This window comes from Chiloscyllium plagiosum, chromosome 4, assembly GCF_004010195.1.
Source record: "Chiloscyllium plagiosum isolate BGI_BamShark_2017 chromosome 4, ASM401019v2, whole genome shotgun sequence".
NCBI lineage: Eukaryota > Metazoa > Chordata > Chondrichthyes > Orectolobiformes > Hemiscylliidae > Chiloscyllium > Chiloscyllium plagiosum.
In genome coordinates this window covers 2,155,685-2,178,928 of record NC_057713.1, presented here as the reverse complement: position 1 = coordinate 2,178,928, position 23,244 = coordinate 2,155,685, and the positions used below count along the sequence as shown (strand labels likewise).

At 44.5% G+C, this 23,244-nt stretch overlaps 1 protein-coding gene and 1 pseudogene across 1 annotated transcript in view; both read right to left on the bottom strand.

Annotated features, from left to right (window-relative positions):
- LOC122548799 (actin, non-muscle 6.2) overlaps window positions 1-23,244 on the bottom strand; it is a 91,662-nt gene that overhangs the window by 56,742 nt on the left and 11,676 nt on the right. The gene's annotated exons all lie outside the window — the stretch shown is intronic.
- LOC122548803 lies at window positions 7,413-8,367 on the bottom strand (annotated as a pseudogene).

Here is a 23,244-nt window from a genome sequence, read left to right as displayed (position 1 = left end):
TTAAAAGTTACATTCTCAGGTTAACTGTAGCAATTGGTGTCAGCCTAGATATGTTGAAGGTGTTAGCCCCCTGTGTGCTGCTGTCTGTGCCATAATGTTTAGACTGATTCTAATCTAAAAAAGAATTAACAGAATCTTAGATGGATTCATGCAGTTTTTGAGCAAAGTACAATGTAACTCTGCAAGTACAAATTCACCCACAAACATATGTGTGCATGTGGGTTTATGTGTGTGTGGGGGGTGGGGGTTGTGAGTGTCTGTGAGAGAGAGTGTATATGCATGTGTGTGAGTGTAAGAAGCTCTAAGTCTGTGAGAGGATGCATGTGTGAGTGAGGGAGTGCGTGTGTCTGTGTAGAGGAGTGTCTGTGTGTGTGTGTGTGTGTGTGTGTGGGGGTAAGAGTGCCTCTGTGTGTGTGTGTGTAGGAGTGTCTGTGTGTGTATATAGTGCGATGGGGTCACCTGTAATGTGACATGAACCCAAGGTCCCGGTTGAGGCCCTCCCTATGGGTACCGAACTTGATCTTTTTTCACTCCTGTGATTCCTTTCTTTCGATGTTTCCATTTGATATTACCTGGACTTTGTGTTCAAATTCCTCTGGCATTTGTTAGTCTCATCTTATCTAGGCCTTGGCATGGATTTCTGAAGTAGTCTGTGCGCATATGCAACAAGACCTGGGACGTCTCCAGCCTTGCTTTGATAAGTGGCAAGTTACCATTCGCAGTAATGAGGCACATTTCTACTCCATCAATGCTGCAGGTCTTCTGATCAAACATTAGATCAAAGAGGTCTATTTGGTGTCAAAACATCAATACTGCTTCCAAACCACATCCAGGTCAGTGTCTGCATACACAACAACTATGATCTTTTTGTTAATATCCAAGCTCAAAGCATGTGAATACTCGTCATTCCACATTGCTGGCATTACCAGTCAGCCAGAAGCCAGAATTGAACATTGTCAGCTCTGGCTCAGTGAGTAGCATTCACATCTTTATAGCAGAGTGGCCATCAGGAGAAGACTTTGCTGAGTAAAGACAAAATAGTGATATGCCCATATAGCAGGTTATTGGCAATTGCATTCTGATTGGTTGAGGTGTTGCCATGGCGAATGCATCATTAATGCTGATTCACAGTTAACTACCAAGCTCTGTTTAATGTAGAACCAGGCAGTTTGACAAACTTCTCAGGGCATTGATCTGAGAAATGAACAACCCTTGTTGCTACTGCATAGTAACAGCTAGCTTCACCTGTTGGTTCACTTGGAAAGAGAATGTATCTCAAAACTTTCAGCAATAGTTGAAGTGAGCTGTTTCATGCTGCTATTCTGCAGCAGCAGTTCTTGTGGTGCTCACCACTAACAGGATGCTGCCAAAGAGACGTCCTGTCTATCACACAAATGAGTAATGTGGTATTTGAATTTCAGTTCCGGTGCGATGCTAGATATTTAGGCTATAGACCTCTGACTGATAGATTCCATCAAACAGCAAGACTCTTTTTGCTGTTTGCAGTAAGCAAGGCACTGACTGTATGCAATCAGACTGTACTTGTAAAAATCATAATCATGTCCAACATTCGGTTTGATTCTGTAATTGGTCAACATGTGCTGAAATCCTGAGCGTGTGAAGAAATACATTGGCAACCAGTTGTTTAAATGGTCAGTCTGGTTCGCAGTGGGCAGCGCTCACATATACTGAATCAGCATTTCTCCCGAAGTTCGCACTAATGAGTGTTACTGATTATAACGAGGTCAGCCAGGTGGACCTCATAGAATATGAGCTCCCTGATCCGGAATGTTAACCTGGTCCAATCAGGGAGGCCTGCTGCAAATCAGAACAAGAGTGTAAGACATCCTACTTGCTCTGCGAGCTGGCTTTGAGGGAGCTGGGTCAGTTTCAAGGACTCTCCACTTGTAAATAAGAAGGGACTTGGTGATGGGATACCAGCCACTGTGCACTTATTTCAGTGGGAATGAGAGAAAAGTACGCTCTTGAAGAAATTTGCTTGCAACAGTCATCTTTGGATTGGGATAAGCATTTCTGGCATCATATTGTTATTTGTGAAGCTTGACTTGTTTGATTCTGCTGTCAAAGATTGGGCCTAGTATGTAGAAAGGATGCATTATTTTTTTCAGGCAATTATATTGTACAGCACAGAAACAGACCCTTCAGTCCAACTTGTCCATGCCAACCAGATATCCCTACCTAATGTAGTCCTATTTGCCAGCACCTGGCCCATATCCCTCTATACCCTTCCTATTCATATACCCATCCAAATGCCTTTTAAATGTTGCAATTGTACCAGCCTCCACCACTTTCTCTGGCAGCTCATTTCATACACTCCCCACCCTCTGAGTGAAAAAGTTACCCCTTAGGTCCCTTTTATATCTTTCCCCTCTCACCCTAAAACCTATGCCCTCTGGTTCTGGACTCCCCATCCCAGAGAAAAGACCTTGTCTATTTATAAATCACACAACACCAGGTTATAGTCCAACAGGTTTATTTGGAAGCACTAGCTTTCGGAGTTCTGCTCCTTCATCAGGTGGTTATGGAGAATGAGATTGTAAGACACAGAATACATAGCAAATGTTTACAGTGTGATATCACTGAAGTTAAATATTGAAAAAGACCTGGATTGTTTAAGTCTCTCATCTGTTAGAATGACCATGTTGGTTTCAGTTCTTTCAGATGTATATCACAAAACAGTTTTTAAAAAGTTACATTCTCAAGTGAACTTTAACAATTGGTGTCACATTGGCCCAGATAATGCACTGAAGGTGTGAGCTGCCCTGTGTGAGGCTGTCTGTGCCACAATGTTCAAACTGATTCTCCTCTAAAATACAGATTTACAGAGTCTGACATGGATTCATGCAGTTTTTGAGCAAAGTAAAGTGTAATTCTGCAAGTAAAAATTCACCCCACAAACTTATATGGGTATGTGTGCATGTGGGGTGTGTGTGTGTGTGTGTGATGAGTGGCTGTAAGAGAGAGAGAGTGTGTGTGTGTGTGTGATTAGAGGGGTATAAGTCTGTGAGAGGGTGTGTGTGGGAGTTTATGTGTGAGCGTATGAGAGAGGGTGTGTGTGTAGTGTGATGGGGTCACCTATAGTGAATCCAAGGTCCCGGTTGAGGTCATTCCCATGGGTACCAAACTTGGTTATCAGCCTCAGCTTGGCCACTTCTCATTGTTGCCTGTCCCAAAGTCCACTTTGGAGGACGGTCACCCGAAGGTCTGAGGTAGATGGTACCTTGTCACGGTAGATGCTGCAAGACATGTTAGAATGTCGATACCACCATTACGCATGGGGACACCTCCCACCATATACGTGGCAGGTACTAATGCAACTCAGCCAATGTTGTCTATCTCATACGCTGCAAGCAAGGATGCCCTGAATCAAGATTAGAGTGTTTTTGCCCAAAACGTCGATTTTCCTGCTCCTTGGATGCTGCCTGACCTGCTGTGCTTTTCCAGCACCCCTCTAATTTTGACTCTAATCTCCAGCATCTGCAGAACCCACTTCTGCCAAGAATGCCCTGAGGCATGGTACATTGGTAGACTAAGCAGAGGCTACGGCAATGGATGAATGGGCACCGCACAACAATCAATGGACAGGAGTGTTCCCTCCCAGTCGGAGAACACTTCAGTGGTCCGGGACATTCAACCTTGGACTTTCGGGTGGCTATCCTCTAAGGTGGACTTTGGGATAGGCAACAATGCAAGTGGGAGAAAGTGAGGACTGCAGATGCTGGGGATCAGAGCTTAAAAATGTGTTGCTGGAAAAGCGCGGCAGGTCAGGCAGCATCCAAGGAGCAGGAGAATCGATGTTTCGGGCATAAGCCCTTCTTCAGGAATGAGGAGGGTGTGCCAAGCAGGCTAAGATAAAAGGTAGGGAAGAGGGACTTGGGGGAGGGGCGTTGGGAATGTGATAGGTGGAAGGAGGTTAAGGTGAGGGTGATAAGGTGAGGGTGATAGGCTGGAGAGGGGGTGGGGGCGGAGAGGTCAGGAAGAAGATTGCAGGTCAAGAAGGCGGTGCTGAGTCTGAGGGCTGGGACTGAGAAAAGGTGGGGGGAGGGGAAATGAGGAAGCTGGAGAAATCTGCATTCATCCCCTGTGGCTGGAGGGTTCCTAGGCGGAAGATGAGTAAGTCCCTCCTCCCTACCTTTTATCTTAGCCTGCTAAGGAGATTCTGATTCTCCTTCTCCTTGGATGCTGCCTGACCTGCTGCGCTTTTCTAGCAACACATTTTTAAACAATGCAAGTGGCCAAGCAGAGACTGATAGCCAAGTTCTGAAATTCATATACACTACATCAACTGAATTTCCCTCATCCATCTATTTGGTCACCATCTCAAAGAACTCAATAAGGTTTGTGAGGCCAGACCTACCCTTCACAAAACCGTGTTGACAATCTCTAATCAACATATTCCTCTCTAGATGATAAGTCCTATATCTTATAACTTTGGGTTTGGAGGGATGTGGGCCGGGTGCTGGCAGGTGGGACTAGGTTGGGTTGGGTTATCTGGTCGGCATGGACAGGTTGGACCGAAGGGCCTGTTTCCATGCTGTACATCTCTATGACTCTATGACTTTACCCACAACCAAAGTAAGGTTCACTGGTCTATAATTATCAGGGTTGTCTCTACTCCCCTTCTTGAACAAGGGACAAGGGTTTAATTTATCTAAATTAAACTCCAGCTGCCACTCCTCAGCCCATTGGTCCATCTGATCAAGATCCTGTTGTAATCTGAGGTAACCTTCTTCAATGTCCACTACACCTCCGATTTTGGCGTCATTTGCAAACGTACTAACTATACCTCCTATGTTCATATCCAAATCATTTATGTAAATTTTGAAAAGTAGTGGACTCAGCACGGATCCCTGTGGCATACCAGTTTTGTATTGAAATAGCTAGTTCTCCCTGTATTTTATGAGACCTAACATTGCGAACCAGTCTCCCATGGGGAACCTTGTCGAATGCCTTACTGAAATCCATATAGATCACATCTACTGCTCTGCCCTCATCAATCCTCTTTGTTACTTCTTCTAAAAACTCAATCAAGTTTGTGAGACATGATTTCCCATGCACAAAGCCATGTTGACTATCCTTAATCAGTTCTTGCCTTTCCAAATACATGTACATTCTGTTCCTCAGGATTCCCTCCAACAACATGCCCACCACCGAGGTCAGGCTATCTAGTCTATAGTTTCCTGGCTTGTCCTTACCACCCTTCTTAAACAGTGGCACCACGTTTGCCAACCTCCTGTCTTCCGGCACCTCACCTGTGACTATGGATGAAACCAATATCTCAGCAAGAGGCCCAGCAATCACTTCTCTAGCTTCCCACCGAGTTCTAGGGTACACCTGATCAGTTCCTGGGGATTTATGGGTTTCTTTTCCCTGGGGTGGGGGAGTCCAGAACTAGAGGGCATAGGTTTCGGGTGAGAGGGGAAAGATATAAAAGAGACCTAAGGGGCAATATTTTCACGCAGAGGATGGTACGTGTATGGAATGAGCTGCCAGAGGATGTGGTGGAGGCTGGTACAATTGCAACATTTAAAAGGCATCTGGATGGGTATATGAATAGGAAGGGTTTGGAGGAATATGGGCCGGGTGCAGGCAGGTGGGACTAGATTGGGTTGGGATATCTGGTCGGCATGGACAGGTTGGGCTGAAGGGTCTGTTTCCGTGCTGTACTTCTCTATGACTCTAAGACTAACTGAGCTGTCAGGCTTCACAATCGGTACAACCGGTGCTGCCCATTCTGCAATCTGCACTGGTTTGATGATTTCTTCGCTCTCCAGCCTCCTGTGTTCCACCTCTACTTTTACCCGTAAGGCTAATGGTACCAGGCAGGCCTTGCAAAACTGTAGAATTGCTTCTTAGTCAACATGTAAAATGGCTTTGGCCCCTTTGATAGTTCCAAGCCCTTCCTGAAAAGCTCCTGGGTATTTCACTAGGACTTCACTGAGGCAGCCATTTTGTATTCAAAAAATGTTGAACCAATCAGGGTGAATCCTTCTCGACCAATTGTTCTAGTAGGCTTGGGCTTGAGCCTTTTACTACCATCAGTGGTAACTGTACCAACTGCTTCTCATAGGAGACCGGAACCAAAGTCATAGCCTTTATTTGCAATGGTTCCCCCGTGTATGTGCTCAGTCTGGCTGAGGTTTTGTGCAAACTGAAGGGTTGGAGTCCCAAATGAATCTTGTTAAAGACAGATTCTGCAACCACATAAAGCTGGATCAGTATCAACCTCCATGGGAACTGAGTGACCATTTAACCAAACATTAATTTTAAGTGGTTCCAATTTGGATGTTGCTAAGCCATTTAATTGTTCCAACCCACATATAGAGGAATTTTCCAAGGTGTGCACTCTCCTGGGTACCGGCCTGTGAGTTGTCTTACTCAAGACAGACTGTGTAAGACTCCTTTGCTGTCTTGAGTCTACATATTGGCAGCAACTACAATGGTTTGCCAGCCCAGATCCTGAAGAACCTTTTAACCACTTGGCTGAGCCTGGCTTTGTTGTGGGGGGTCTGCTGTGGGTTGGCCTAGGGTCCCCCTGCTCAGGATATGTCCTGCGTGAAGCTCTTCACTCAAGTGGTGTTCCCCAAGCTCAGCTGGACCGGTGAGGGTGACTACTTCCATTGGGATGCCCTGCAGCTCCCATGCTCCACTTGTCACATTTCCTTATGACAAGGCCAGCTGCAGTGCCTGCTTGAAGTTCAGTTAAGCTTCAGCTAGTAGGCACCTCTGCATGGTTACATTATTAATCCCACATACCAAACAGTGTCTCCCCACCTTGTTCAGAGTTAACCCAAAATCACATGCCTTTGCCAGTCTTCTTAACCTCGTTGAAAATCCCAATATGGATTCCCCTAGTTCTCAACAGCCAAATAAAACCAATAGTGTCTTTTGATTAGAGGAGGTTTGGGGTTATATTATTCCAGGAAGATTTTAGTGTCTGGTGCCTCTGGGAAAGTTAAGCCCCTTGTAACCAAAGAATGCTGTGGGTCCACAAGCAGTAAGAAGGACTATTCATTGCTTTTCATCTGCCTGGAAAAGATATTGCATTCTTTCCACATACTGGGCCCAGTCTTCGACAACAGGATCAAACCAGTTGGACTGAAGGGTCTGTTTCCGTGTTGTACATCTCTATGACTCTATGTGTCAAGCTTTCCAAATAAAGGCATAATGCCAGAAATGCTTACCCCAACTCCACATGACTGTTCCAAGCAAATGTTCTTGAAGCACATCCTGTTTACCCCTGTCGCCACTGAAATATCTGCATAGAGGCCGGTATCCTGTCACCAAGTCACCCTTTAGTTACTTGTGCTCAGTACACTGGGCTGTGACCAGCCAGCTCAGAGTCAGTCCCCAAACTGACCCCAAAAGGAGCACTGCAGTCAGCCTGAAAATTACAGATCCTTCTGTTCCCTCTGAACTTTCCACAATGTCTCAGCACTCTCTCTCAGCTGGGCGACCTCATCATCTTTCAGAGTTTGATTGATGACATCAGTTAGATCGTCTGCACTGAGTACATACGACAGGCTGAGGAAGACTTCATCCTCTATGCCATACATACCCTTTACCATGCTGGATACTGGGCAAATCTGTTTCAGATTCTTCCCAATGGATTCAGTCAGTTCAGCAACACTGAGGCCAATGGCCCAGTTACTATATCCTTTCAGGTTAATCACTTCATAAGCACTATCTGCCACCATTTTGTGGATGTCTTTCCAGTTCTCCTTATCCTGAGCAGTTCCAATATCAGGGCTCAGCTGCTGCAGTCCAACTCCCACTACATTGACAACACTCCAAACGGAAACAGTAGAATCTCGGTGTTCACCGAGCACACAACCATGGCAACTGGATGGATGGAGCCCATGTTTCTCAGCCACCAGGTAATGGAATCGAGTAGAATCCAAATGCTACCAGTCACACGGTTCTTTGGAAACCTGCTCATCTTCCACCGTATGTACGCCAGAATATCAACTGGATTGGATACTACAATGAGTGTGCAGTTGAGGTTGTACTTTACAATCTGGGTATGATGAATTTAAAGATGTTGACATTTCTCTGGACCAGATTCAGTCGGCTCTCACCCTCTTGTTGACAAGTTCCAGTAACGACCACAACTCAAGAATTAGCAGTTAACATATAATCTTTATCAGCCATAATCTTTGGAGTTTTGAGAAACAGGCTGCCATGAAGAAGATCCATCATTTCTCCCATCAGTTTGTCTTCCAGAACATCAACAAAGGCCACCTTATTGGTTAGTTCCCTTAAAAGAATGCTAACAGCACACGCCATCCCAATCTGGCCCACACCTACAATGGTGACCTTATTTCTTGAGGCTTCAGATCCATCTCGAGAAACAGGACGAATAAGTTTCTGCAGGACTTCCTGAGTGGCCTAGGTTACAACCCCAATCATAGTCAACAAGGTCCGCCTGATTCCAATCACTACAATTCCCAAATGGAAAATGAGGTACTGTTCTTCCAGCTTCTGCTCACTGCAGTAAGCCTAAGACAGGGATGTTGACCTGGGAACATGATGGTTTGTTAAAGTGGCAGGCTGGAAGCTCAGGGTCTTTTTTACAGACAGAACGTAGGTGTTCTGTGAAGTGGTCACGCAGTCTACGCTTTGTTTCCCCAGCGTAGGGGAGACCAAATTATAAGTAGCAAATGCAGTAGACTAGATTAAGAGAAGTGCAGGTAAAGCACTGCTTCACCTGGAAGATGTGTTTGGACTGTTGGATACTGAGGAGAGACAAAGTAAATAGGCATGTGTTACCCCTTCTACGGTTGCCAGGAAAGATGCTGTGGGAGTGATGTTGGGATTGAAGGTGGATTGGACCAGGTGTCCCGGAGGAAACGGTCTTACAGAAGGCTGACAGGGGAGGGGAGGTGGCACCCCCTGGAGGTGATGGAAATGGCGACCAATGATCCTCTGGATGTGGATGTGGATGCTGGTGAGGACAAGGGGGACTCTATCGCTGTTGTGGAAGGAAAGAGAGGGGGTGAGGGTAAAGTGCAGAAGATGGATCAGACCCAGTTGAGGGTGCTGCCAAGTACCATGCTGAGGAATCCTCAATTTAGGAACAAGATGGAAATTTTGGAAGCCCCTTGTCAAAGTTGGCATCATCAGAACAGCCATGACAGAGACAGAGAAACTGGGAGAATTAAATAGAGTGTTTACAGGGAGCAGGGTGTGAGGATGTGTCCTCCAGGTAGCTATGGGAGTTGATTGGCTTGTAGTGGACATTGCTAGCCAGCCTATCCCCAGAAAGGGGAACACAGATGTTGAGGAAGGGAAGGGAGGAGTCAGATTTGGACCGAGAGTGAGGTGGAAACAGAAAGTAAAATTGATAAACATTTACAATGTCAGGTGAGAGAGGGAGCAGCATGGATGATATCATTGATATCCTGGAGAAAGTGGGTTGTGGGTGGCAGCCAAAATAGGATGGAACAGGAAATGTTCCATGTACCGCACAAAGAGACAGGCATAACTGGGGCCCTGAAGAATTTCTGAAGAAAGGCTCGTGCCCGAAACGTCGATTCTCCTGCTCCTTGGATGCTGTCTGACCTGCTGCGCTTTTCCAGCAACACATTTTCAGCTCTGATCTCCAGCATCTGCAGTCCTCTCTTTCTCCCATGCAGGTACCCTTCTGACCTGAAGAAAATTAGAGGAGTTAAAATAGAAGTTATTTAGAGTAGGATGAGCTCAGCCAGGTGGAGGAGGGTGCTGGTGGATGGGGACGGTTCAGGCCTTTTTTCCAGGAAGAGCTCACCACATTAAATGACCCATTTGGCTGCAGAGTCGACAAGACTGAGTTACGCCCATTGGAAGATCAAGTGAGGGCAATCAAAGATGTCCTGGCTCCCACGTCTATACTGGATCCCTGGTGATCCCTGGAATGGTAGGCCTAACATATGATGAACGGCTGAGGATCCTGGGATTGTATTCATTAGAATTTAGAAGGTTGAGGGGAGATCTAATAGAAACTTACAAGACAATGCATGGCTTAGAAAGGGTGGATGCTGGGAAGTTGTTTGTTAGGCGAGGAGACAAGGACCCGTGAGCACAGCCTTAGAATTAGAGGGGGTCAATTTAGAATGGAAATGAGGAGACATTTCTTCAGCCAGAGAGTGGTGGGCCTGTGGAATTCATCGCCACGGACCATGGACCACAGTAGAGGCCGGGATGTTAAATGTCTCAAGACAGAGATTGATAAATTCTGAATCTTGCAAGGAATTAATGACTATGGGGAGAGTGCAGGTAAGTGGAGTTGAAATGCTCATCAGCCATGATTGAATGGTGGAGTGGACTCAATGGGCCGAATGGCCTTACTTCCACTCTTATGGTCTTATGGAACTTAGGTCTTTCCTTGGGCTAATGAAAATTATTATGAAAAGTTCCTACATAACCTGGCCTTCATCCTGATATTGTTGCACCAACTCTTAAAGAAGGGTCAGCCTTGGAAATGGTCACATAGCCAAGCTATAGCTTTCAGGGAAGTGAAGAAACAGCTATCATCCAGTAAGGTGTTGGCACATTATGACCCCAAGTGAGATCTTTTATTGACATGTAATGCCTCCCTGTACAGCATTGGGGTGGCATTAGCTCCGAGGTGGCCCGAGGGAGAGGAACACCCAATTGTGAATGCATTCAGGACTTTGGCTAATGCAGAGCATAAATAGTCCAGATAGAGAAGGAAGATTCAATGGTCAAATTTGGAGTCAGGGATACCTTTAAGGACATACATTTGTATTAATAACAGATGACAAGCCCCTGCTGGTCTACTTAAAGAGGAAAGGCAGTGCTGCCCATAGTTTCAGCCGAATTCAGTGCTGAGCCCCAATTCTAATTGGTGTAGAGTTGCAAGTTGGAACACCAGTAGCAAATGCAATTGCATTGAGCCACCTCCTGATACAACAACTGGAAGGGTCTGGAATGGTTTTAAATTTTCTGGGCACATTTCCAGTCACAGCTGCCAATATCAGGATTTGGACACAGAAAATTCCAGTCCTGGCATAACTGAAACAGCTGCTGGTGATGCAGGAAATCAAAGGGCCGTAACAACCAGAACTGAAACTTCTTTGGACCCAGACAGACCCGATCACAGGAGAGGATGACATATTATGGGGAGCAAGAGTGATTATCCCGGTCAAAGGTCATCGCCAGATACTGGTTAAACTCCACCAGGGTCATCCAGGGGTTTCCAAAGTGAAGATGTTGGCGAGACATTATGTCTGGTGGTCAGGATTGGATGCAGACATAGCTGTGTTTGTGGGGCAGTGCCCAGAGTGCCAACAAGGACAAAAATTGCCAGCACTCTGTCACTTTTGTGGGAACAGCCAGATAAACCCTGAACTTGGTGACACATTGACTATGCAGAATCTTTTAGGCTACATGTTCTTAGTCACTGTGGATACCCACTCAAAGGGACTGGTCCTTCATACAGCTCATTTGTCAAACATAGGGATGACAATAAAAAACTGCGCGCAATTTTTGCAATTCACGGAATCTTGGAAGTGTTGGTCACAGACAATAGGACTTCGTTTACCAACAGGTAATTTGAGTAGTATTTCCTAAAGCCGAATGTTATTCGGCATATAGGGACAGTTCCATACCATCCATCATCCAATGGTCTGGCAGGAAAAGGAATCTGAACTTTAGCAGGCTTGAAAAACAGCCTAAAGTTTTACTAGATACCAAACTGTCCTGGTTCCTGTTTGATTATAGGACTACCCCATATGCAACTATAGGCATAGCTCCAGCAGAGTTGCTAATGAGAAGAAGACTCTGCACCAGGTTAAATCTAATCTTCCTGGTCTTGGGGGTGAGGGTAAAATGGCATCGGGAATGCAAAAGTCAGACCCAAGACTATGCTAAGCGGGAGAGACAACATATGGACTATATGAAAACTGCAAACTCACAAACATTGTGAGAGGAAAATGTGTCCGGCTCCTTGACTGCCTTTCAGACTATTCAGAAACCCGTGGGTTCTCACTCTCTGTCAAGCATTTAAAATATTTCAGAATCTGAGATGGATATGGCAGGTATCATTGCCTCAATGCCTTTGCCACCTGAAGAAGGGAATGAAGTTTTTGCAATTATATCTCTGCCTATAAATTCTGTGCCTGTGTTCTTCCCTCCACTTCACCTGACAAATAAGCAGCGCTCTGAAAGCTGTGATTTCAAGTAAACCCGTTGGACTATAACCTGATGTTGTGTGACATCTGAATTTCTTCTGAGATACTCCGGTGTAAGAGGCAAGTTACTGTGCATTACACACCACCAGTACCAGAGAGAGATTTGGAGGTACCTGACCTGGTGCTAAACCGCCCCAGGAGGAACTACAAAAAGAAAAGAGTAGGACTCGGAGGGGGAGGGCTGCAGTGATCGTAATGAGGTCGGCCAGTTGGACCTCATGGAATCTGAGTTCCCTGATTAGGGCTGTAATCTGGTCCAATCAGGGAGTCCTGGCTGACAGATATAAACAGGAGTGTCAGACATACTGTTCACTCTGAGAGCTGGCTTTGAGGGGGCTGGATCAGTGTCAAGGTAGTGTCAAGATCAGTGTCTCCTATAAGTAAAGGGTGACTGGTAATGGGATACTGGCATCTATAGAGTTATTTCAGGGTGCATTCTCCATGACACCTCTACCATTATAGATTCACTTACCAACCAATCAGCACTCTCTTTACATGCAGTATAAATGTTGGATTTCTCTTTGAATTTATATTCTTATAAATTGTCCTGATAAGTGCAAGACTGATATCTGGGATGTCAAGAGACTGGATCAGTTGGGAATATCTTCACTAGGGTTTCGAAGAATAATGGGTGGTTTCATAGACATCTATAAAATTCTGCAAGACTGGACATGGGTAAACACAGGAAGGGGAATCTAGAGAAGGGATCAAAAGTGTAAGGATATAGGATAGGCCAGAACAAAGAAGTGGAGAAATGCTTCATCCAGACAGTAGTGAGCCTGTGGAATTTGCTGCCACGGACCGTGGTTGAGGTCAAAGCATTGAATTAGACATCATACTTAGAGCTTAAGGTATCAAAGGTGGTGAGGAACAAATAGAGACATGGTATTGAGTTGAACAATCAGTCATGATCATACTGAATGGCACAACAGGCTCCAAGGGTTGAATGGCTTACTCCTGGTCCTACTGCTATGCTTCTAAGACGGAAGTTAAAAATCACACAACACCAGGTTATAGTCCAGCAGGTTTATCAGGAAGCACTAGCTTTCAGAGCGCTGCTTCTTCATCAGATGGTTATGGAGCAGGACCTGCTTCAGGACTTGATGAAGAAGCAGCGCTCTGAAAGCTAGTGCTTCCTGATAAACCTGCTGGACTATAACCTGGTGTTGTGTGATTTTTAACTTTGTACACCCCAGTCCAATACCAGCTCCTCAAAATTTAATTGTCTTTTTTGTTGAAGTATTAGGTCATTCAATCCCCAGATTTATCCACTGATCCATAAATGATTAGACAAGTAAGTAATTTTATGTTTTGCTTTGGGAGGACTATCTGGTGCCAGGATTGGGGATGTCACTGAGAAGCTGCAGGGCATCCTGAAGAAAAAGGGTGATAAGGAAAACATTGTACCAACAATATAGGTAGAACAAGGGATGAGGTTTTGCATGAAGTGTTCAGGAAGATAGGCAGTAGAGTAAGAAACAGGACCTTGAAGGTTGTAATGTTAAGATTACTTCCAGTAAAGAAATAAGGGAGTAAAGCAGATGGATGCATGCGTCAAGAGTTGGTGCAACAGGGAGTGTTTAAGATTCCTGGGACTGTTTCTGGAAAATGTAGGACTGCGACAAATGAGACGGTCTGAACATGAACCAGAATGGAATCAACATCTTTGTGGAAATGTTTACTAGTGCTGTTGGGAGCATTTTAAACTAGTTTTAGCAGGGGCAGGAGCCACAGTGCATTAGTTTAATGTGACACAGCATAACTTAGAAAAGGAGACAAGTTCAGCCATGTGGTGCCTCAAAGGCAAGTCTGGATGGCCTCTACTTTAATGCCAGGAATATTAGAGGTAAGATGATGGACTGACACGTAGGACTGCAATGTTGTCATTGGAGAGACGTGGTTGAGGGAGGGACAAGACTGACAACTTAATATTCTGGGATGAAGGACCTCCAGGTTGGACAGGGGAGAGTGTAAAGGTGGAGGTGGTGTTACGTTATTAGTTAGGGAGTTAGTTACTGCAATAAGGTCAGACAATACGTTGGAAGGGTCATCAAGTAAGGCTCTGTTGGTAGAGTTTAGGAATAAGAAGGGAGCAGCCACACTGTTAGGAATATACTATAGGTCCCCAAACACTCAGTGGGCAATTGAGGAACAGGTATGTAGACACTTCACTAAGGCATATAAAAATAATAATAGGGAAATATTAGGGAATTTTAACTTCCTGATAATTGGGATAACCAGAGTATAAAGAGGTTAGAGGGGGCAGAATCCTTGTAATGTACTCAGGTGAGCTTTTTATCTTAACATGTAGAAGGTCCAACAAGGGACAGTATGGCGTTGGAGCTCATTCTAGGGATGAAGCCAGACAGATGTTTGAGGTGACAGTGGGGAGCATGTTAGTGATAGAGAAACCCCATATTGTATTCTTTTAGATTTGTAATGGAGAAGGAGAAAGGGGATCTGCAAAAGAGAGTTTTGGATTGGAGTAAGGCAGATTTAATTAAATTAAGGCAGTATCTGGCCAGAACAAGTGGGAATAGCCATTTGAGGGTAAACCTACAGCAAAACAGTTGGAGGCATTAAAAAGGTCTGGGGGGAGTACTGGCCCAACATGTTCCCTTTCGGGTGAAATGCAGAAGCAATCAGCCCAGAGAAGCTTGGATACTGAGGACTGGACAGAAAGGAAAAGAGAGCTGGAAATAGGTACAATGGGAGCAGAACAATTGAGGCCCAGGAGGAGTATGGGAAATGCGGGAGGGACTCAAAAAGCAAATGGGAGAGCAAAGAGAGGCTTGAAATAACACTGACGGACAAGTTTAGGGAGACTCCCAAAATATTCTACAAGTATATTAAGGGGAAGAGAATAACCAGGAAAAGAGAAGTGTCTAATCAGAACCAAGGAGGCAATCTATACTTGAGGCTGAAGGGCATTGGTAGAGAGTTAAATGAGTATTTCACATCTGTCTTTAATCAGGACACGGAGGGTGTAAGTACAGAATTCAAGAAGATGGACTGTGAAGTTTTTGAGCAGATTGATAGAAGAAGCAAAGTGGTATTGGAGGCTTTGGTGGATTTAAAAGGGGATAAATCCCCAAGTCTGGATGAGCTGTATCCCAGAGTGCTGTGGGAGATGAGGGAGGAAGTTAAACAAAGTTTGAAATCATCTCTGGCCACAGAAGAGGTGCCAGAGGACTGGAGGACAGTTAAAGTGGTTACACTTTACAAGAAGGGTGGTAAAGATAGACCAGAGAACTATAGATAAGTCAGACTCACCTCAGTGGTGGGGGAACTATTGGAGAAAACACCAAAGGAGAAAGTTAATCTCCATTTAGAGAGGCAAAGTTTGATCACCAATAGTCAGCACAGCTTTGTCAGAGAGAGACCACGCCTCACAAATCTGGTGGAAGTTTTCAAAGAGGTGACCAAGTGTTTGGATGAGGGTAGGGCAGTTGCTATGGTGTATATGGGTTTAAGCAAGGCCTTTGACAAGGCCCCACATAGGAAATTGATAAAGAAGGTAAAAGCTCATGGGAGTAGAAAGTGAGGACTGCAGATGCTGGGATCAGAGTCAAGAGTGTGGTGTTGGAAAAGTGCAGCAGGTCAGGCAGCATCCGAGGAGCAGGAGACTCAACATTTCTGGCATAAGGCCTTCATCAAGAATAAAGTGCTTATTCCTGATGAAGGGTTTATGCCCGTAATGTCAATTCTCCTGTTCCTCGGATGCTGCCTGACAGGCTGTGCTTTTCCAGCACCACACTCTCAACACTAAAAGCTAATGGGATCCAGGGTAACTTGGCAAGTTGGATGCAAAATTGGCCGAATGTCAGGAGACAGAGGGTGGTGACAGAAGGCTGTCTGTGTGACTGGTGCATAGTGTGTGGTGATGTATGACAGGGATCAGTGCTGGATCTCTTATTGTTTGTGGTATTCATAAATGATTATAGATGACAATGTGGGGAGGATAATAAGTTTGAGGATGACACAAAGATTGGCTGGGTTGTTGATAGTGAGGAGGAAGGTGTTAAGTTACAGGAGGATATAAATGGATTGATCAGATGGGCAGATCAATGGCAGATGGAATTTAACTCTGATAAATGAGAAGGGACACAGAAGGAACTAGACAATGAAGTACTCAATGAATGGCAAGACATTAGGAAGCTCCGAGGAATTGTGGGATCTTGGGGTAAGTGTTGCACAACAGATTAATAGGGTAATTAAGAAGGCATACGGGACACTTGCCTTTATCAGAAATGGATTATATGAGCAGGGAGATCATGTTGGAGCTGTGCAGAACTTTGGTTACTACAGCCTTCCTTATCTCTTCATGTTCCTCCAACTCCACATAATTCCCACTCCACATTCAGCTCCTTCAACCATCCATATCTATGTAAACTCCTCCAAACTCCTACAGTGCTACCTGCCTCTAAAATCTCCTCCAGCTCCTACATCATTCCCTTATCTATGCAACTCCACCAGCCTCTATATCCACCCCTAACTCTTTAAGATCAAAACATACATGAGCAGGCCATTAAACCCAAAGAGTCTGCTCTGCTATTTAATCGTAGCTGATACATTCTTCAACTGCATTCTCCTGCCTTCTCCCCGTAACCCTTGATCCCCTTACTAACCAAGATCCTATCTATCTCTGTCTCAAATACAATGATTTAGCCGCCACAGCCTCTCCAGCAATGGGTTCCACAGATTCCTCATCTCAATTCTAAAGGGTCGTCCTTTCAATTTGAGGTACTAGTCTCCCTTGTCAGTGAAACCATCTTCTCCATGCCCACTCTATCCAGGCCTGCCAGTGTTCTGTAAATTTCATTGTTCTAAACATTGTGTACAGACCAAAAATCCTCATACGAATCTTGGAATCATCATAGAATCCATACAGTGTAGAAGCAGGCCATTCGGCCCATCGAGTCCACACCAGCCCTCCGAAGAATATCCCACCCAGACCCACCCCCCTTCTCTAACCCTGTAACTCTATTTCCCATGGTTAACCCACTAAGCCTATACATGATGGGCAATTTAGCATAACCAATCCTCCTAACCTGCACATCTTTGGACTGTGGGAGGTAACAGGACCAACTGGAGGAAGCCCACGCAGACACGGGGAGAATGTAAAACCTTCACACAGACAGTTGCTCAGATCCCTGGTACTGTGAGGCAGCCAAGCTGTCTCTGTAAACCTTGTCTGGACCCCCTCCTAGGCTAAAACACCCTTTGTTTGATACGGGGCCCAAAACTGCTTGCAATATTCCAAATAAGTTGTCTGTGCGGAACATTGTGAGAAACTTGGGCCGTGTATCTAAGGAAGGATGTGCTGGCTTTGAGAGGGTCCAGATGAGGTTCACAAGAATGATCTTGGGAATGAAGGGCTTGTCATATGAGGAGCATATAAAGATGGTCCCAATCTCTCTTATCTCCTCCAATTCTTACAACTATACTCTTATCTCCACAATCTCCCCATATCCTTGCATCCCTCCCTATCTCTTGACTACCTCCAGTCCCCTCAACCATCCTAACTCTGCAAGCTCATTCAGTCCTTCTTCATTATGGGAGGCTGTTGTGTAGTAGCAATGTACCAGAACTCCAGGGTAATGATCTGGGTATATGGGTTTAAATTGCACCCTTAGCAGATGTTGAAATTTGAACTCAATTAAAACAAAACTGAAACTAAAAACTAGCCTAATGCGAACCACAAAGCCATTATTTAATTTTGTGAAAACCCATCTGGTTCATAAATGCCCTTTAAGGAAATCTGCCATCCTTACCTGGTCTGGCCATGTGTAACTCCAGACCCACAGCAATGTGGTTGAATCTTAACTGCCCTCTGAAATGACCTAGCAAGCCACTCTGTTCGAGTTGGAGATGGCAACAAATGCTGGTCTAGCCAATGAGGGTCACATCCCTTGATCAAATTACGACAAAATCATTCCTATCCATGTAATGTATTCTAACCCCTGTGTTCCCTTTCTCTGTAATCTCCTCTAGACCCACAGCTGACTGACATCTCCATACTTCCTTAATTCTGGTCTCTTAAACTGTCACAATTTTCATCAATTTACCATTAGTAACCATGGTTTCAGAGTTTGGGATGCAAGGTCTGGAATTCTCTCCCTAATAAATATTTAAGGTGCTTCTTGAAACCTAACTCTTGGACCAAACTTTGAGTCACTTCTCCTAATGGAGGAGAAAGTGAGGTCTGCAGATGCTAGAGATCAGAGCTGAAAATGTGTTGCTGGAAAAGCGCAGCAGGTCAGGCAGCATCAAAGGAGCAGGAGAAGGGCTCATGCCCGAAACGTCGATTCTCCAGTTCCATGGATGCTGCCTGACCTGCTGCGCTTTTCCAGCAACACATTTTCAGCTCACTTCTCCTAATGCCTTGTTGCTATTTTTTTTCTGATGATGCATCTTGCAAAACCTTACTATGTCAACGGCACAATATACATCAAGTTTGATGTTGATGCTATTGTTGTATTTATATTCAAAGTCATATCTATCCACAGACATTCCTAGTAATAGAAATCCCAGAAGGTTGGGGGTGGGGAGGGGGAGAGTCTGGTTGTGGTTGGTAAGACTGGCATGAAGACAGAGGGAAATGTGGTGGTGAGCCTCTGAGTTCTGTGACTAAGTCAAATGGAAGCCACCATGGAAATCTTGTTGCCTCCTGGTCTCCTCAAATTACATGGCGCCAGGTGAAGCGATATTATGGAATCCTCCCATCCATGATGACTACCTAAAAACCACCACCAAGATTCTTCACCTTACATTGAGAGGGTACAGAAGTGATTTACCATAATTGTTTCAGGGATGAGGGATTTTAGTTACAAGATTTGTTTGGAGAAACTGGGGTTGTTCTCTTTGAAGAAAGGGGATCAAGGAGAGAATGAACAAAATTATAGCGGTTTGAGATAAGATGGACAAAGGAAAGCCATTTCCATTAGTTGATGATCGATGGACTAGGGGACACACATTTGCGGTTATAGGCTGGAGATGTTGAGGGGAATGTGAGGAAGAACATTTCATCTCAGCGAGTGGTAACAACTTAAAAACCAACGCCCACAAGGGTGATGGAGTGATGCCAATTAATGATTTCAAAAGGAAATGGGATGGGCACTTGAGAGAACAACAGGAATGGAGCTGGCGATTGGGCCGAATTGGATTGCTGTATAGAGAGGCAGCATAGACTCCTTGGGGCAAATGCCCTTTTCTGTGTCACAGTGAGTCCATGGCTTTGTGACATGCTTTATAACTGTGACCAGAGTAAACTATTCCTCCTTGTGCTTGTTGACCAGTTCCTATAGTTTATATAGTTGAACACAGTGTGAGGAAATGCCATTCAGGTAGATGATCATCCATGGTTTCAAATGACAGAGCAGCTTTCTGGGACCAAATGGCCTACTCTGCTCCCATGTTCCTATTCTCCTCCATTGCCTGTCCCCACATATCTATACTTAGCTCCCTGCTGTTTCTCAGTTTTGTGCTGTTTCCCCATCACATCATCACAAAATACAGTGTTAGCTTCCATTGTTGATCACTCTAAACTATATCACTCTCTTTTTATCTCTTCCAATCTGTCCAGTTCATATTACCCAGAGCAACAGCCAATGTAACAACTTTACTTAAAACAGGAAGGGGTCAAAAAAAGAGGTCACTCATCGGCCAGTAATCCCAATGTCTGTTATTGGGAACATGTTAGAATTAATGTTAAACGATATAGTAACAGAACATTTAGAAATGCATTATATGATTAAGCAGTCAGAGTGACTTCATGAAGTAAAAGTCATTTCTGAGAAATTGACTAGAATTCTTTGAGGAGGTAACAGCATGGGAATGGAGGTAGACCATTCAGCCCCTCAAACCTATTCCAACATTCAATGAGGTCATGGTTGATCTTTGGCCTAACTTCATATACTTTTCTTTGGCCTATATCCCTTAATACTTTTGCTTAAAAAAGAATTATCTCAGGTTTAAAACTAACAACTTACCTAATATCAACCATAATTTGTGGAAGAGAGTTCAAAATCTTTACAATCCTATGTGTGCAGAAGTGCTTCATAATATCTCTCCTGAACTGCCTGACTCAAATTTCCTTGACAACCCAAAGAGAGCACCAGTGGGCAGTTTAGTGATAAGCAAATGCAGCTTAGTAGCCTGTCAATGACACTTTCCTTTGCTGATTCAGGATGGGGAGATAATTGACTGGACTGGATTTTCTTGCTGTTTGAGGAAAGAATTTGGACAATTTTTTTACATTATTGAGTAGCTACCGATGTTGGAACTGTACTGGAAAAGCTAAGATGAGATGGAGCTAGCTCTTGAACACATTTTCATCTAGAATGTTAATAGATGCATAAACATAGCTGTATCCAATGCCTTCAGCCATTTCTTGATACCTCATAACATGGATTGAATTGACTGACTGAACATTGGTCTATGCAAAGAGATCTTTCGCTGAAACTCAAAAGAAGAAATCAAAGTCAATTGTTGGAACAATCTTGTTATTATCATCCAGAAAGCTGGGTAATATCAAGAAGAACAACAAGATACTAATTAGAAGTGGGTGCTGAGATGGATGTGCGCCATTTTGGTCTCTGCATTTAAGGAAGAATGTAAGTGCATTAGACACAGTTCAATGGAGATTTTCTAGATTAGTATCTGGGATTATTAGGTTGTCTTTTGAGGATAGGTCGAATGAGACTGGGCTTATTTTCATTGTAGTTTATAAATGCAAGGGATGATTTGATTGAAGTGTATAAGATCCTGAATGGTCTTTGATAAGATGGAAGTGGAAAGGACTTTTCTTCTTGTGAGTCAGTTCAGAACTCATAGCACTGTTTAAAATTAAGGGTCACTCTTTCCAGACAAAGATGAGAAATACTTTCTCTCAGTGGATTGTGCAACTTTGGAACTCTCTGCATCAGAAGACGATGGAGGTTGGATCATTTAATATCTTTAAAGTGAAGGTAAGGCAATTGGGGGTTACTGTAGTAGATGAGAATGTGGAATTCAAACACAAACAGATCAGCCATGATCTTATTGAAAGGCAGGGTAGGCTTGAGGAATCAAATGGCTTACAGATTTACAGATTACATTACAGTGTGGAAACAGGCCCTTCGGCCCAACAAGTCCACACCGACCCGCCGAAGCGCAACCCACCCATACCCCTACGTTTACGCCTTACCTAATACTACGGGCAATTTAGCATGGCCAATTCACCTGACCTGCACATCTTTGGACTGTGGGAGGAAACCGGAGCACCCGGAGGAAACCCACGCAGACACGGGGAGAACGTGCAAACTCCACACAGACAGTCGCCTGAGGCGGGAATTGAACCCGGGTCTCTGGCGCTGTGAGGCGGCACTGCTAACCAGTGAGCCACTGTGCCACTTACTTCTGCTCTTACTTCGTGTGGAGTACAGCAACACTTAAAATAATGAACCAGCAGAGGATCGGTGAGAATTGTGTGGACAAAGAAAGTAGAAGAGATTGGATTGATCTGGTCATCTATTGAGATGAGAAAGAGGAAAAGGGTGTGTGTGTATGAATGTTTGAGGTGGAACTGTCAGGAAGAAGGGGAAGACAACAGCTGAAGACCCAATGGAAAAGTGAGGTGATAAGAGACTAGTATATTGAGGGGTTGGAAAGGGAATGACAGGAGGAGATGAATACAGAGGTGACCAACTCTAGTTGTGACTTCATATGAAATGAGAGAAAAAGATGACAACAGGATAACATGGAGGTGGGGATTTCAGTAAGGGTCTGAGACTGATAATTCATTTAGCATTTCTCACTTTGCTTTTGTATTGACCAGCTGACCATCAATGATAGGAACGCTGAGAGTTCAAGAAGTCATTTGATGAAGACCCTGATCATAGGCAGTTAACTAAAATTGAAGCTTATGAAGTGGAGGGCAAATTATTGATCAAAGGATGTCCTCTCTGTAATCTTGCAATAGTCTCCACAACAGCTGTATGGTGGTCACTCCTACTAATACGGTCATGAACAAATGCATCTTTCTCAGGTAGTCTGCTGAGGATGAGGCCAAGTAGGTTTTTTTCTTCCTCTGTTACATTGGGTCTGTACAGGTGATGGAACAACCAGTCTAACAGTTCTGGGGTGGCATAGTGGCTCAGCGGTTAGCACTGCTGCCTCACAGCACCAGGGTCCTGGGTTTGATTCCAGCTTTGGGCAACTGTCTGTGTGGAGTTTGCACATTCTCCCCATGTCTGTGTGGGTTCCCTCCGGGTGCTCCAGTTTCCTCCCATAATCCAAAATACGTGCAGGTTAGGTGAATTGGCTATGCTAAATTGTCCATAGTATTCAGGAATGTGTAGGTTAGGTGTATTAGTCAGGGGTTAATAGTGTGTAACAGACATATGGTGATAGTGACTGAATTCCCCTCTCCAGACTACACACATTCTCTTTGTGCCAGCCTTTGTGATGCTCAAGGAAGGTTCATCAGTAGGATGAAGGGAGCAGGAAGTAATTATTGGGAGGTTTCCTCACCCACATTTAATCTGTGCCAAGAGACATCATGGAGGCTGGAGTTGACTGTCAGGATCAGTTTCTCCTGTGTATTATTGTACTACTGAATAGAGGTGACATTGAGACAGGACCAACCAAGGGCAATACTGAAGGATCCTGGGAAATTGTCTGTCAGGCACAACTATGTCAGGTAGTAAGTTAGAACAATGAACTGCAGCTGCTGGAAACCTGAAACAAAAAAAGTAATGGCTGGAGAAACTCAGGTGGTCTGAGAGAGAGAGAGAAAGGGAGAGAGAGAGAGACTGACTTGTGAAATTTATTCATTTCTGAAAAACGTTCACAGGAATTGAAGCCATGATTCGGTTTCTCTCTCTCTCCCTCCGCAGACGCTGCTAAGATTCGTTGATAATTTCTGTTGTTAGTTTCAAGCTGTAGCTTGTCCCACTGTCTCTCCTGACATCCCCAGCTACAAACTAAGGGAATGCAACAAGGTTGCCTATACTGTGTGTCTTTATGGAGTCAGTATCAAGTGGTTTGTCAA